The following is a 15,000-nucleotide window of genomic DNA, read 5'->3' as shown; positions in this document are numbered from 1 at the left end:
CTGTGTGTCTGTGTGTCTGTCTGTCTGTCTGTGTACATTTCCCTACGCAATAACTCTGTCAATTTTTAGTCTATAGACTCGAAATTTGAAATACTGGGTACTGAGATTTGGGAAAATCGATGTGACGGGTGTCAGCCAGAAATTTGGCTGTTAAGGGGTCAAATTTCAACGATTTGACCTTTAAGAACTCTACCAAACTCCTCCGACAATTTTAGGTCTAGACACTTGAAATTTTAGATATAGGTTTCTTGAACCTGGATCTAACTTAATAAAGTGATTTGAGCCCGAAACTATAAATTTTAAGGGGTCATAATAGGGGTCAAAGTTTTAAAAAATTAACCATTTTTTTGTTTTTTTGCTTTTTTTTTTTGCACAGCATACACCTCCAAACACCCGAGCAACGCCGGGCACCCCTGCTAGTATATATATATAACCATTTCACGTCATGAATTTTAAAATTTATTGAATGACTAAAATTTGAATTATTTGCTCTATCTTGTATATCGAGCAATTCTTATTTATGTGGGATAGTACTTATAAAATATTACTGACAGTAATATCTTGTAAAACTTATAATCACATGTTTCCATACCAGTTGATTGTTAGATAATTTTATTCTGAAGAATATATATATATATATATATATATATATATATATATATATATATATATATTGCGTGCATTTATAAGCTACAATCAACATCCAAATGAATGGTTTGACGATACTTATGGTTTTCAAAAGGCGATCAATTAAAAGATACATCTACCTTACTTAAAAATGCTAGATTTATTTATGGTGTCTTTTACATATGAAAAACCCACCCAATACTTTTGCTGATGTTTGTTTAAAAAAAACTATACGTCAAAATTATTGTCCATGACTTAATGTCTATCGCAATAAAAACATCGTTTCCAAAACGATCGTACAAATTATTGACTTTGTTGTTGTTCCTTCTTATGAAACAGATTTTTAATGTTTAATCTTAATTTTAAATTATCAATCACATTACTATATATATATATATATATATATATATATATATATATATATATATATATATATATATATATATATATATATATATATATATATATATAACGTATTGAAGCGAATTAAGTACTGATGGTCTACGTGGTTGACGAACAGCATTCGTGCGTGATGCATTATGGTCTTGTTTATCTCTGCGCTTTTCTGTCACGCGTGCGTCGTACGCATGCGCCAATTTTCTCTCGAAAATAAAAATCACGCACAAAAGCTTTGCCAATAACACCTATTGATTAATTAATTAACGGTCGCTATTGATTCCCCCTGTCCTATCGCCACGATATTATGGTAACACTGGTTTTCTCATTTTTAGGTTTTTCTCTTTTTTTCATTTTTTTTCCCTTTTATTTGTTTTTCCTTTTTTTTCCCTACATTTCTTTTCAAATGTCCATTTTTCAGTCTTTCTTACAATTTCAACGAAAGGAAGTTGGATACAAAACCGATGTGGGGGAAAATTTAGTTCTCTAAAAATTAAAGTTTTTTCTTGTTTTTTTTTTTACAGTAACCACTTATCAAGACCCAAAGACCACTCGAGAATAAGGTTAAATAAATATGAGGTGGCCCTTTAGTAATCGTTAATGGTGTAAATTTGGTAGAATTTAATTATTTATGGACGGTTAAACAAGAATTTGTTTACATTGGATTTGAAGGCTACCATGTTGTATTCAACCAAGAAACAAGCCAGCTGAACAATGCTCCAAAAGCGGGTAGTTCTGGGAAAACAGCTTTGTTCATGGAATGCGTTTAGATTTAGACATAGATAGAGAGTGGGGGGATTATATTGTAGCTATTTACTATGCTTCCCCACGGGACAGACTTAGACACCAGGGTCGTTTTTTAACGTGGAGAAAAGGTACAAAAATAAAAATTGTCTCAGTCGTGAAGGATTTCTCCTCCACCGAAAGAGAACAAGAAATAGAAGTGCGGCATCTGAAGAACAGATGGTATTTATTTGCTCCCCCACCGAGCAAATTAGGCACAAGGCCGATTTTTAAAGTGAGGAGTGAAGGGGAAATGGGGACCAACTCCCCGGGGAGTAGGGGAGCTGGTTAGTGACAATTGGTATGAAGGGTTGCCCCTACATTGACCAAAGTCTTATATGTGGGGTCGCCCCCACATATGGTCTTTGCTTGCAGTATCTGCCGGAACAGATGGTATTTATTTGCTCCCCCACCGAGCAAATTAGGCACAAGGCCGATTTTTAATGTGAGGAGTGAAGGAAGGGGGAAGGGAAAAAGGGGAACAGCTCCCGAGAGGTGGGAAATGGGAGCTGGTTAATGGTCAGGCATGTGGGGTTGCCCCCACATCTGGTCTTTGCTAGTCATAGCTAGTCATAGCTTGCAGTATCTGCCGGAACAGATGCTTCACTTTGATCTTGTCCCGAAGGCCAAGAAAGATTTTCTGAGAAAGTTAGGCAAGAGGGCAACCATAGATTGGAGTTCAGTCGAGCACGTGCGAGGAAAATAGCGATATAGCAGAGACGGGCTCGCGACTTGTCTTCTGTGAGAAAGAGGTTGCAGAGAAGAGAAAAGGGCATCACCTACTAGCTTATTATTTTATTTCTTTTTTTGTTCGTTTATTCTATTTTTGATGGGGTTTTATTTATAATTTTTCTCTATTTCATTTCTCTTCCTTTTCTTCTTCCTTTCTTTTTCTTATTTTTTTCTGCGTTTCTTTCTTTCTTCTCTTCAATTGCTGTATATGTTTCGTTCTTTCCCTTTCTTTCGTCCTTTTCTTTCTTTGCTCACTTTTTATACGTGATTGTATATTTCATTTCTTCACTATTTTCTTTCCCGCCTTTTTTTCTTCATTCATGTACAACCACATTTGGCTTAACTCTTCTAATTTTTATTATTGACTTCGATTTCCGATACAAATTTGTTCGCTCGTTAACACCTCTGCACACATAAAAATGATCGCTGATAATATTACTGCTACTGCTATTAAAAAAAAAAGGAAAAATTACTTTACAAAACATTTCTTTGGATCGATTTTTTTGCCCCAAACACATGCGTATTTATCCCAAAATTGATGCAACATTTTTTGTTACTTTATTTGGATAAAAACAAAGATGGCGTCGATTTTGACAGAAATATATGCGTGGGTTAGTCGAAAAAAAAAATGACGTAAAGAAATTATTTGTAAAGTTAGTTTGATATATTTTATTAAATAGGAGTAGTTTCTTTCTTTCTTACTGATGAATCATTGTCCTAGAATATTCAAGATAATGTTGAAATCAGGACAAGTTTAAGAAACAGCCATTAAAATATTTTTACTGGAAAATAAATACATCTGCTTTTCTCTATTGTTAGAATGTTAGTTATACATTAATATATATTCAACCGAAATAATGAAGGTTTGACAGAACACGCACACACACACACACACACACACACACACACACACACACACACACATATATATATATATATCCTCCAAATCTCTAGCCTTGATAGAGGGGAGACTAAAACTTGCTGCTAAGGTTTTAAATAATGTGAAATAACAGCAAGAGGAGGCTTGATTTCAAATGATTCTCGTATGTTATATCTCCTCTCTTTTGGAAATAGAGTAAGATTATGAAATATATATATATATATATATATATATATATATATATATATAGATCATATATATATATATATATCATATGTATATATATATATAATATCAAATAATATATATCATATATATATAATATCCAATAATCCTTATACACTGTGAAATTTACTTTATACATGAAAATCCAAAAGGGGAGCTATAACATATTAGAAATATTTGAAATCAACGTTTCTGAATTTTTGTGGGTTATTGGTGTTATTTGGATTTATCGGACTACTGTTCTCATCTTAAGTGTGATTTTCACAACGTTTCGGTCAGCGTAACCTCCGACTTTCTTCAGGTGTATCTTGTCGAACTCGGGAATGTTTCTGTCGAACTCGGGAATTTGGACGAAATTTCGAGCGGAACCCTTTATTTACTTCATAGGGGTAGCGTGTACTTGTTCCGCTAGCCATGACTGGATAGAGGTCCTAAGTAATTCGTAATTGTATTTTTCGGTCACCCACACTGAGGATTGAACCTTCAACCTTCAGGAGAATATCACTTTTTACAATTGATTTTTCCAAGTACTTTACCCACTGTATTCTAACCACTGCGCCACAAGGACCGGTAGTTAGAGTACAGTAGTTAGTTAAAATTGATTCTTACAATGGGAATTTATTATTTGTATTGAACTATGTAGCACAATATTACTTTCTGAATATTCATCAGTATATACGGCCTAATCACGTTTGACACACCGGTTCCCGTCAGATCATCGAAGTTAAGAAACGATGAGCCTGGCCAGTATCAGATGGGTGACCATTTGGGACTTCTAGGTGTTGTATGTGCTCTCCGCTTACCTCGGCATTGTTTCCAGTCGTCCTGGACTTCTCCTTGCCACTGGACTCAAGCAGTGCCAATTCAGGAGAGGTGTGGTTGGAGACTGCGCAACCATTGTCTCACAATTACACGCGCAGCTGCCCATACAGGGGGTATCCTTTGTCTTTCGAGACTGAACGGTGGCATCGATTTATCAGTACTTATTAATTTATCCCATTTGTGTCAGTTCCATATTTAAAATATAATAAACACTATTTTTATAGAAATGTTAATAAACTAATATTTGTTGCGTGTTATTGTTTATTTTCTTGTGCAAAAATTAATTTTTTGCGCTATCCAGAAAAAAAATAGCAGTTTTTTTCAAAGCACATTTGATGATTAAGCATATTGCTTATTGCGTGAAATTTTTTACAGGTCTTGTTTGTGGTTTATTGTTCTTCTACCAAATTATTGTTTTAGACCAATCGGCTGTATACACAAAATACGCTGTTTCTTTTCTTTGGATTTCAAATTCTCTAACATAATTCGACTAACATAATTTTTAGATTAGATATGGATGAAACAGTACAATGTGCCACCATAGAAAGGGTGTGGATACCAATAAGGTTTTAAACTCCTATCAAACAAACGAACAAGATATACAATAAAGCTAAAATGACAGGTTATACAATATGGAACGGTATAATTATCGCCCTAGAAAAGACATGATTCCATTTCCGTTTGATAAAAACGAGTTTCTTTTTTTGTTGCAGACAATCTACTAGTTGGCCAGTTGCGTACAAATCCAAAAAGCGATAGTAGCCTTTTATCATGTTTGAAAGTGACACACTGTTTAACGAGCGAAATCGGAGATGCGCCGCTGTAGAACTCATGCTCTCTATCCATCCAAGTTATGACAACAGGACCATTGCCAGCACCCTCCAAATGCATCGCTGAATTGCCACGAATAGCAAGAACATGCCAAAGGTGATGAAAACAAAGTTTCCGGCCATGGTTACGGTCTTTGGTGTGGTTTCAAGTTAGAACTACATTATGCCACCTCACATCTTCGAAATCGGTGTGAAAGTCAACACCAAAGTGTACCTGGATGTGCTGAAGAGTGTGGTGATGCCTGTTGCAATCAGATGGCTGTTGGCAGACCTTGAGTGTGGCAGCAGGATTTGGCACCCGCCCACAAGTCCAGAGAGACCTAGGCTTGGCTTCAGAAGGAGTGCTACGACTTCGTATCCTTCTCTTACTGACACCATCTCCCAACGTAAATCCGCTGGACTATTTCATTTGGTTATACGTCGAAAACATCACCAACATGACCTCCCACAATACCAAAGCCAGCCTGATCGCCGCCATCCGTCAAGTATTCGCCAAGCTCCAGTCGGCGCTCGTGGAAAAGGCATGCTCCCAGTTGCGAACCCTTATCGAGGCAGTGATTGAGGCTGAAGGCGGCTACATTGAATAGATGTCAGCTCGACTACATAATCAAGTTACCTGAATTGATTTTTTTCAATAAAAGTTTTAAAATAAAGCTGTAGTGTTGTTTTCTTTAGGGCGACAACATTATCGTTCCAGGGGTAAATTTTGTATTCTCAGGGGGTGAGTTTTTAACCCATTTCTAGTTTGAACTTTTTCTTGTTTTTATCTATAGAATTCGGAGGCTATCAAAAAGAAAATACGATCATTCATATATTGAATATGGATTCACAGCCGTCATCATAAATGGAAAAAAACAAACTATTTTACTTTTATTTAAATTTGATATATCAATCAATATTTTCAATTTGCATATAATTTGCAAAATTCCATTATAAAAATAATCTATGTAAAACAGTGAATGTAAAATCTATTTTGGAACAAAAAAATAAAAAAAACATTATTGTAATATTTGCATATTATTTACAGTGCACTTTTTTTTTTTAGACAAATAAACTTGGAAAAGAACGGAAAATGATGGGGTGGGCATGACTTTCTTACAAATGGTGAAGGGGATGCATGGGACAAGCAAGGTTGAGAACTCCTGGGTTATAGTGAACTATCAAGTCAAAGATTATACTCGAGTACATCGTTCAAACCTCGAATAACCTTGTCTTGATATTAATCCAAAGACAATCCCCTTTTCTTCGTTTTTTCATTACCTTTGTACGCAGTAGCGTCGGCAGATAATCCGTGATTAGCTGATCCTGTTTGAGCAAAGAAAGGCCGAGGGCAGAATAGGATTATCTTCTCTTCTAGAAAGAGTTGTCGGCCTTGGAAAAGAACATTTACTTAACCTGGCTTTTAAAATAAGTATCTTTTTTTTTTTCCTTTTATTATGATTTGTAATTCTTTTTTGTTTCCATCATCTTTTTGTGTCAGTGTATGAAAAACAAAAAGGAAAAACAAAAAAAAAAATACAAGAAGGAATAAAAACAAACGATAGATTTGACTGGTTTCGATCGGACCAACGAATGTCTTCTGAAAAAGTGTATTCACGAACACATCTATATCCCTCGTATCTATGACGTTTTCGTTCAATTCGTACGACTTTTTTTCCACTTTTCTATCTATCTATCTATCTATCTATCTATCTATCTATCTATCTTACTAGGTCTCTATCTATCTGTCTCTCTTTTTTTTTTAAATTCAATTTTCACCCCAAACAAGGCACAATGCCACTTTGAAATAGGGAACTACTATCAGGGACATTAGTTGCAAGGGTATTATGAAGGGAGACGAGTAGCAAGATGTTTGTTCACATTACACTTGAACTTCTGCATGTCAGTACAGTTGGGAAAGGAGAATCCCAGGAGGGAGTTCCAAAGTCAAGCAGTTCTGGGGAAGAAGATACTGGAGAAGAAGGGGTATGATTTAGCTGCTTGTATTTTTCGGGGGTATTTACGTCGAGGGGGTACAAGTGCTTGTAGTTCGTCAGAGCATTCACCGTTAAAGTATTTGTAAAACAGGCAGAGGGATGCAACATATTGTCGGTGGGACAGAGGCTGAAGCTTAGATGACAGTTCAGGACATATCAGGTTGGCGACTCTCTTTTAAACCTTGTCTAGAAGTGAGACTAGTAGCAGATGCACCAGCCCAAATATGACAATAATACTCCATACATGGGCGACTGGTGGCCTTATAGAGGTACAGGATATTTTCGGATGTTAGTAGCTTTGTAGCACGGTAGAGAGAACCTACCTTCCTCGCAGCGGTTCTGGCAATGCTCTCAATGTAATTGTTCCAACTCATGTTTCATGTGAACGTTAGGTTGAGTTTAAATGAAGTACTTTCAGTTAATGGATCTTTGGCCATTGCTATTAATGGTAGAGGTGGTTTCTTGTAATAATTGAAGGAAACAAGTTTAGTCTTGGCAGCATTGAATGTGACCATCCATTTTTGTCCCCATTCCACTACAGATTGGAGGTCATTCGCTGGTGTCTCTGCTATTTCCTTAGATATGTGTTCATTTATTTTCCCCTCGTGCCTGTTATAGCGAGTAGTCTCATTAGCAAATATGCCCATCTCAGAAGCAATTTTATCAGGGAGGTCATTTATGAATATCAGGAATAATTAAGATCCAAGGATAGACCCCTGAGGTACTCCCGAATTGATATCATATTGTTTAGATGTACGACAGTCGAGGACAACCTGAATTTTTCTCTTACTTAAGAAGAATTTAATTATGTCATGTATTCTTCCAGTGATACATTCGGTCAACATCTATCTATCTATCTATCTATCTATCTCTCTCTCTCTCTCTCTCTCTCTCTCTCTCTCTCTCTCTCTCTCTCTCTCTCTCTCTCTATCTATCTATCTATCTATCCCACTCGGTCTTAATTCATCTATCTCACTAAATCTCTACCTAAAAACAGTAATCTACGAGCATACATGTTTCGAAGCCCTACCCCTCTTCAGCGTAGCTTGACTGTATCTAGGAATATATATACTAACTTTAATCCACACTAATCTTATTTTGTAATACCTTCTGTTCTCGCTTTTCTTTCCGTTTCCTTTTTATTTATTTCTTTTTTTCTCTTATCGTCTATTCCTTCTCCCCTTTCAATGTATAGAGTCTAACACCCCACCCCTTCCTTCTGAATTTAACATGTTTACTTTATTTTATTGTTTTTAAAAAATATATCCTCTAGTCCATCAGTTAAGAACCAGACTTCTTCATCGACACACGCTTCATTGGGTCGCCTGAAAAAGGCTTGCGGTCCGGACCGACCACTTGTCTGAAACATTAGCGTGTTCAGTGTAGCGACTATGTAATATTTGTCTATCTAAATAATAATAATATTATATATATATGCGTGTGTGTGTGTGTGTGTGTGTGTGTGTGCGTGTCTACCTCACCCTGTCCATATCTATCTGTCTGTCTGTCAGTCTATAAATCTATCTATCTATCTATCTATCTATCTATCTATCTATCTATCTATCTAGGTCTCTCTCTCTCTCTCTCTCTCTCTCTCTATCTATCTATCTATCTATCTGCTGTGTGTGTGTGTTTATCTATCAATCTATATAACTTTCGTATATCTATGTGTCTATCAACACACACACACACACACACACACACATATATATATCAAGTTGTTTGCAGTCTCTCTTTCTCCTTCTGTTGGTGTATATATATATATATATATATATATATATATATATATATATATATATATATATATATATATATATAACTTATTTGCTTTCAATTCATCCGTTTTTCTGTCCATTCTTTCGTATATTTTATGTCTATTGATTTTCCAACTAAATTTTCACTGAATACTTTTAACCCTGAAATTAATGTACCTAAAATTGGGAATGTATTTGGCTTTATTTAGAATTCTATTTTGGAATCATTTTGGAATCTATTTGCGTTTTTCAAGTTAATTTGGGTTAATCTATGCATATTTTCACATCATTAAAATGGCATGTAGCATTAAAAAGTGAACATTTTTCCATCGTCTTTGCCTTTCGTGTCTTATTTATTGTGTTTAGATTTCTAACAACGAGGTATTGGGAAGAGTCTGTATACAATAAGAATTTTCAGAATGTGAGAAATTATCATATAATTATTTCCACAAACAACGTCGCAGCTCTCAAAAGCCGTGCCAAGTAACAAACTGGAAGTCCAAGACTAGAGTTTAACCTTCATTTGGGCTCATCAGCTAGACATATTCGAACCTGAGCTTCTTCAATGAGAGGCGAGTACTCTGCACGTTCGTAACATAAACGGAAGCTCTAAAATGGCTGGAAATAATCCCTGGGTTCAGGGGTTAATACCATGCAAACGGTAAATTTGTGACGGGTTTGATTATCAGATTCGTTTTCAGCGACCTCGAATAACCCTAAAAAACAAATTTCTGTTCTGTTGTAGCGTAGCACTATATTTACTAAAACACTTGGGTTATTGTTAGTTGGATGACCACATCCCTTGTTCAAGACGAAGTAGGTTCATTCCATACTCGGATTTCGCCGCGGTTTGCTTGATCTGTGTTAGTTAATGGATTTCCTTTTGTGTTGCTCAAGTGGCTGAGTATTCGCCTCACATGCAAGAGGCTTAAGGTTTGAATCCCGAGTTCAGATCTGTCTAATTAATGAGGCCAAAATGAGGACGAAACTCGAGTCTTAGACTTCCGGTTTATTGCCTGCCATGGCTCTTGTAAGCTTGCGACGTTGTTTGACTGTAGAAATAATAAGAATTTTTTGCAACTTTTATTTACCGAAAACAAGGCGCAATGCCACTTCGAGTTAAGGGGTTACCATTTGGGGTCATATCTTCATCGACAATATGTAGGGAGTTCGGCAAAGAGGTGTCTGCTTGCATGATATTTGAATATCTGCATGCATGCCAGGGACGCAAGAAACAGGAAAAGGATTTTAAAGTCTAGCAGTTAGTGAGAATAAACTGTAAGAATCGAAGGCTTTCCGGCATCTGGGGACCTCTACGGTTTAAATGTAGGGTTTTGCTGACTGTCGGGTTAGTCAGAGGGTATTCAGGTCGAGAGGACATACGTTTTACCAGTTCGTCGGAACATATTACATTAAAATACTTGTAAAACAGGAACAGGGATTCAACATTGCTGCGATGGGACAGATGTTGGCGCTTAGTTGATAGTGTGAAACCTTCACTTTTTAAAAAATTATTTTTATTAAACTTTTAAAAACGGCTTAAACTTAGTTACCAAATTTAAATGGTACTTCTTCTTTGATCGTAAATTGAACTCATTAATAAGAAAAAATTAAAATAAAACGTAGAAGTAGATCCGAGCTTGAGCACGGGATCATTCGATCTGCAGTCAAATGCTCTACGACTAAGTTATATCTCCAGATTACAATTAATCTGGTTTTATTTATTTTTTTTTATAAGAAATGATTTGCTGTGATTTTATTATTTCTCTTGGCCGGTGTAACGTAAAATATTCTGTGTAAAATTTGTTTCTTTACATCTATAAGAGAAAAAAGACTGTTTTTAAGATCGAATGCTTTCGATTTTCGACATATATCGGATGAATTTCTGCAGTGAACACTGACATGCATATGCATTACCTTTGTGTGAAATTTGCAAAAGATAGGCTCAGCCGTTTCGGAACCTATGAGGAAGAGATGCTCTCTCTCTCTCCCTCTCTCTCTCACACGCCCCCCCACACACACGCAGACACACACACACACACACACACGCAGACACACACGATGACAAAATATTAGAGATAGAGATAGTACACAAAATCTCATTGAAAAATAAAAACATTAACCCGTTGGAGGGAATAACAAAGAATTTGATTGATTAGCTTGACTAAGATATACACATGTATAAAAACACACAGTAAGACGAATTTCATGCATTTTAGTCTGACGATGTCCTATGAAGATAAAATACGAAAACTTCCGTGTGGCTTGATTGCCATAATATATTTTCATTAGTACCCCGATCTAATCACGCATCGAACACTATGAAAGTAAATACTGAAAATCTATACATCTATATATCTACGTCTTATATTTGACGTGCTTACATGAAATAATGCATATTTTTTACAAGGCAATCACCATTTATCTAGGCTCGCGGGGGGCACTTGATTGTACTCCGTGATAAACAGCAATGGTGAGAATTGTGTAGATATTTTTACAAGGAAGGCTCAATAAGAATTTGTTTACATTGGACTTTAAAACGACCATGTTATAGTCAACTGGGACGCAGCATCGTAGTACTGTGTTCCACAGGCGGGCAGCACGACGAATGAAGCTTTGCTCATAAAGTTTTCGTCGTGTTTTATATACAGATAGCGTGTAAGGGAAAATGTGGACAATGGTTTTAGCTAGACGACTGCTTGCCGTAAATGTTTTGCAGAGGAACATATCAATCAATCAATCAATTTATCTACGATGTACCTTTGATAAGTTTCCAGAGTTTTTTGTACAGGCAATTAAAATTGTCATAGACTCTTGAAAATTCGCTATGTTATTGCTATACATCTTATGAGATGATTGACTAATTTTTATGATTTAAGGTTCAATTGGACAGCTACAACAGGAATTGGAATACAATCTACTAAAACCTGATTATCGCAGCTGATGCATTTCAAAAATGAAATCTGAACGTGAGGACACTTTAGAAGAACAATATGCAATAAACCTCTGATTTAAACTTGAAAAAAAAATGCCACAGAAACGCATGGAATGCTTTAGACTGCTTTTGGATCATCTGGCATGAATGGAGCATCAGTTTTTGAGTGGCATAAGGGATTTAAGGAAGGCATGGTGTCTTGGAGGGATGGTGAGATGTGTGGGAGGAGGAATGAATTCAGAACACCAACGTTGATTGGCCAAATAAAGAATTTCATGGATAAGAACCTCTGTGTGGCTATAGAGACAATGTGCACAGTTTAATGCCAGTGTTGGATATTTACATACAATTATTTGCGAGGAACTGAAGATGTGGAAGATTGGCGCAAAGTTTGTCCTAAGGGTGCTCAGAGAAGATCAGAAAGAAAGATATTGTCATGACAGCAGGGAGATAGTCAAGTTGATCAATTCAGATCCTGAAGTCCTTGATACTCTGGTGACCTGCTATGAAAGCTGGATCTACTGCTATGATCCAGAGACCAAGAGACGGAGTTGTCAGTGGAAGCATGCTGGCTCTCCCGGACGCAAGAAGGCCAAACAGAGGAATACTGTGTTAAGGTTTTAAGGGAGTCCAGGAAAAGATTCTGTCGAAAGAGGCCAGCACTCTTCACATCGGGTCAGTAGTAATTCCACCAGGACCATGCACCCGACCACAACTCGATCTTTGTCACAGACTATTTGACCATCACGACAGTTCCTAACCCTCCCTATAGCCCATACCTTGCTCCCTGGGACTTTTAGTTATTCCCTAAGCTCAAGGAAAACATTAGAGACTGTCTTTATGAGACAATTGAGTAGATGAAAAGGGTTGTGACGAAGGTCATTGACACGCTCACACCAGAGGACTTCTATAGAGCCGAGAAGTTGTTAGAATGGTACATTATGTGCGTTGCAACCGGAGGAGATTATTTTGAATGATACTAGAGTTTCATGTGTGTACTATCAATAAAAGTGACCATACGAAAAAATCTGGAAACTTATTTAACAACATTCTATCTATCCATCTATCCATCTATCTATTAATCTATCTATCTATCTATTAATTCATTTATCTATCTATCTATCAGTCTATCTATCTATCTATCTATATATCTATCTATCTATCTATCTATCTATCTATCTATTCGTTATTACATTATCCATTAACGGACATAAAATAATGAACACAGCCCATCTCATTCCGCGTTAAGCGACATTGGATCGCCCGTGCCATGCATAACGGTTGCATTCAATGTTTTCCGGTGTTTCCCCCCAACCAATTTTATCCCCCCCCCCCCACTCAGTCTCTTCCCGGCTTTCTTTCTTCGGTTGCCGCATTCTTCACTCCGTAATGCTAACCTCCATTTTGTTCTGCATCAACCTGAAGTGCATCTTCTTGACTAAATGCACGCATTTTTCGCGCCATTTTCCTCGGTTGCATCAGCACTGCTACACGCACTCAACTCCAGACCCCACACCTCTCGGCTTTGTTTCCAATTAATTAGTACTTGATTGCTTGATTCAATGAACGAATTGTTGAAACCTGTACACCCATAAGTTCATTAATTTAATCATTTTGTTTTTGAAAACGAAAGAGAAAAAAGAATGTGATAATAGGGTCATGGACAAGGCACAGGCTACCAAGGTGAAAGGGTAAGGGAACATGTTGCAAGTGCATTTTAATGGAGAATCGCGTGTTAATAGAAGTGAAGATATATATATATAAATAGAAATAAAACCTTTTTTCTTTTAATCCGAAAGAAAGTCTAACGGCAAGCTACTAATGAATTAATTGTAAGCTCAGTGGTGAAGACGGCGAAAAAAAAAAAAAAAAAAAAAATCAAATCAAAACAAAACAAAAAAAACACTCATACTTACGACTATAACTATATTAGTAACGACTAGCTGTCCGCCCGGCGTTGCCCGGTCCTACAATACGCTTAAACATGATATTTTAATTTATGCAGATTGCGTATGTATTATTATAAAAGCAATCCTATATTGTATTGATTATTATATATTACGAGGAATAATTGGCCTGGTAGACATATTCGCAAATAAATGGATAGATAAGTATATATATATATATATATATATATATATATATATATATATATATATATATATATATATATATATATATATATATGTGTGTGTGTGTGTGTGTGTGTGTGTGTGTGTGTGTGTGTGTGTTTATATATATATTATACAACATAAATAAATAAATAAATATATATATATATAAATTATACAACATGAAAATAATATTAAAAAATTAAAAATTCTTGAAGCGTCATATATTAGAACCTTTCAACCCACTCTAAATGATATTGCATTCGAGAAAAGCAGTAACGTTCTAAAATGTCTTGCGTAGTTCGTATTGGACGGACTTCGTTAATGGTGTCCACGAACTTGTTGTTTTTAATACTCGAATTTTAATCGACCTTTATTTTTAATCGACTTTTCATCGTTTCTATATATTTTAAATTATCGCCGTTTACTATATATTTTAGTTTTCACTTTTAATTATCATTTTTGCTCCTTCGCACTTTTACTTCGACACCTGATAATGATTCGTGGACGAATCGAAAGCGCTCGTGACAGCAACAACAATGGAACTGTTATTAGTATTTTTGATTTTGATAAAAAAAAGATTATACGGCAAATCTAAAAATCAAAAAAAGAATCATAAAGCAAAGCGTCTTCGTTGCATTTAATAATATTTGCTTGAATATATATATATATATATATATATATATATATATATATATATATATATATATATATATATATATATATATATATATATATATATTCTGCTGATTCAGCCTTAGTTAGTCCGATGGTTACGTTTTGAAAAAAATACCAAATACAATCTTTGGAAGCTAAACTGCTTCAAACGACAAAAAGGCAAAATTCGTGAAATTTAGCTGTAAAAAGGCCAATCTGGAAACCCTAGACATGAATATGAGAGTGATCTCCCTTTGATGTAGCCTTGCTTT

At 35.8% G+C, this 15,000-nt stretch overlaps 1 protein-coding gene and 1 pseudogene across 1 annotated transcript in view; one reads left to right on the top strand and one right to left on the bottom strand.

Moving 5' to 3' along the window:
- LOC145263882 (rho-related GTP-binding protein RhoE-like) overlaps positions 1-15,000 on the bottom strand; it is a 373,571-nt gene that overhangs the window by 78,979 nt on the left and 279,592 nt on the right. The window lies entirely within an intron of this gene.
- On the top strand, positions 4,317-4,434 carry LOC145264009 (5S ribosomal RNA; annotated as a pseudogene).

Source organism: Euprymna scolopes, chromosome 39 (assembly GCF_053919585.1).
Source record: "Euprymna scolopes isolate OS-2025 chromosome 39, ASM5391958v1, whole genome shotgun sequence".
Classification (NCBI taxonomy): Eukaryota; Metazoa; Mollusca; class Cephalopoda; order Sepiida; family Sepiolidae; genus Euprymna; species Euprymna scolopes.
The sequence above is the reverse complement of the archived record's forward strand: the minus strand, read 5'-3'. Positions and strand labels throughout refer to the sequence as shown.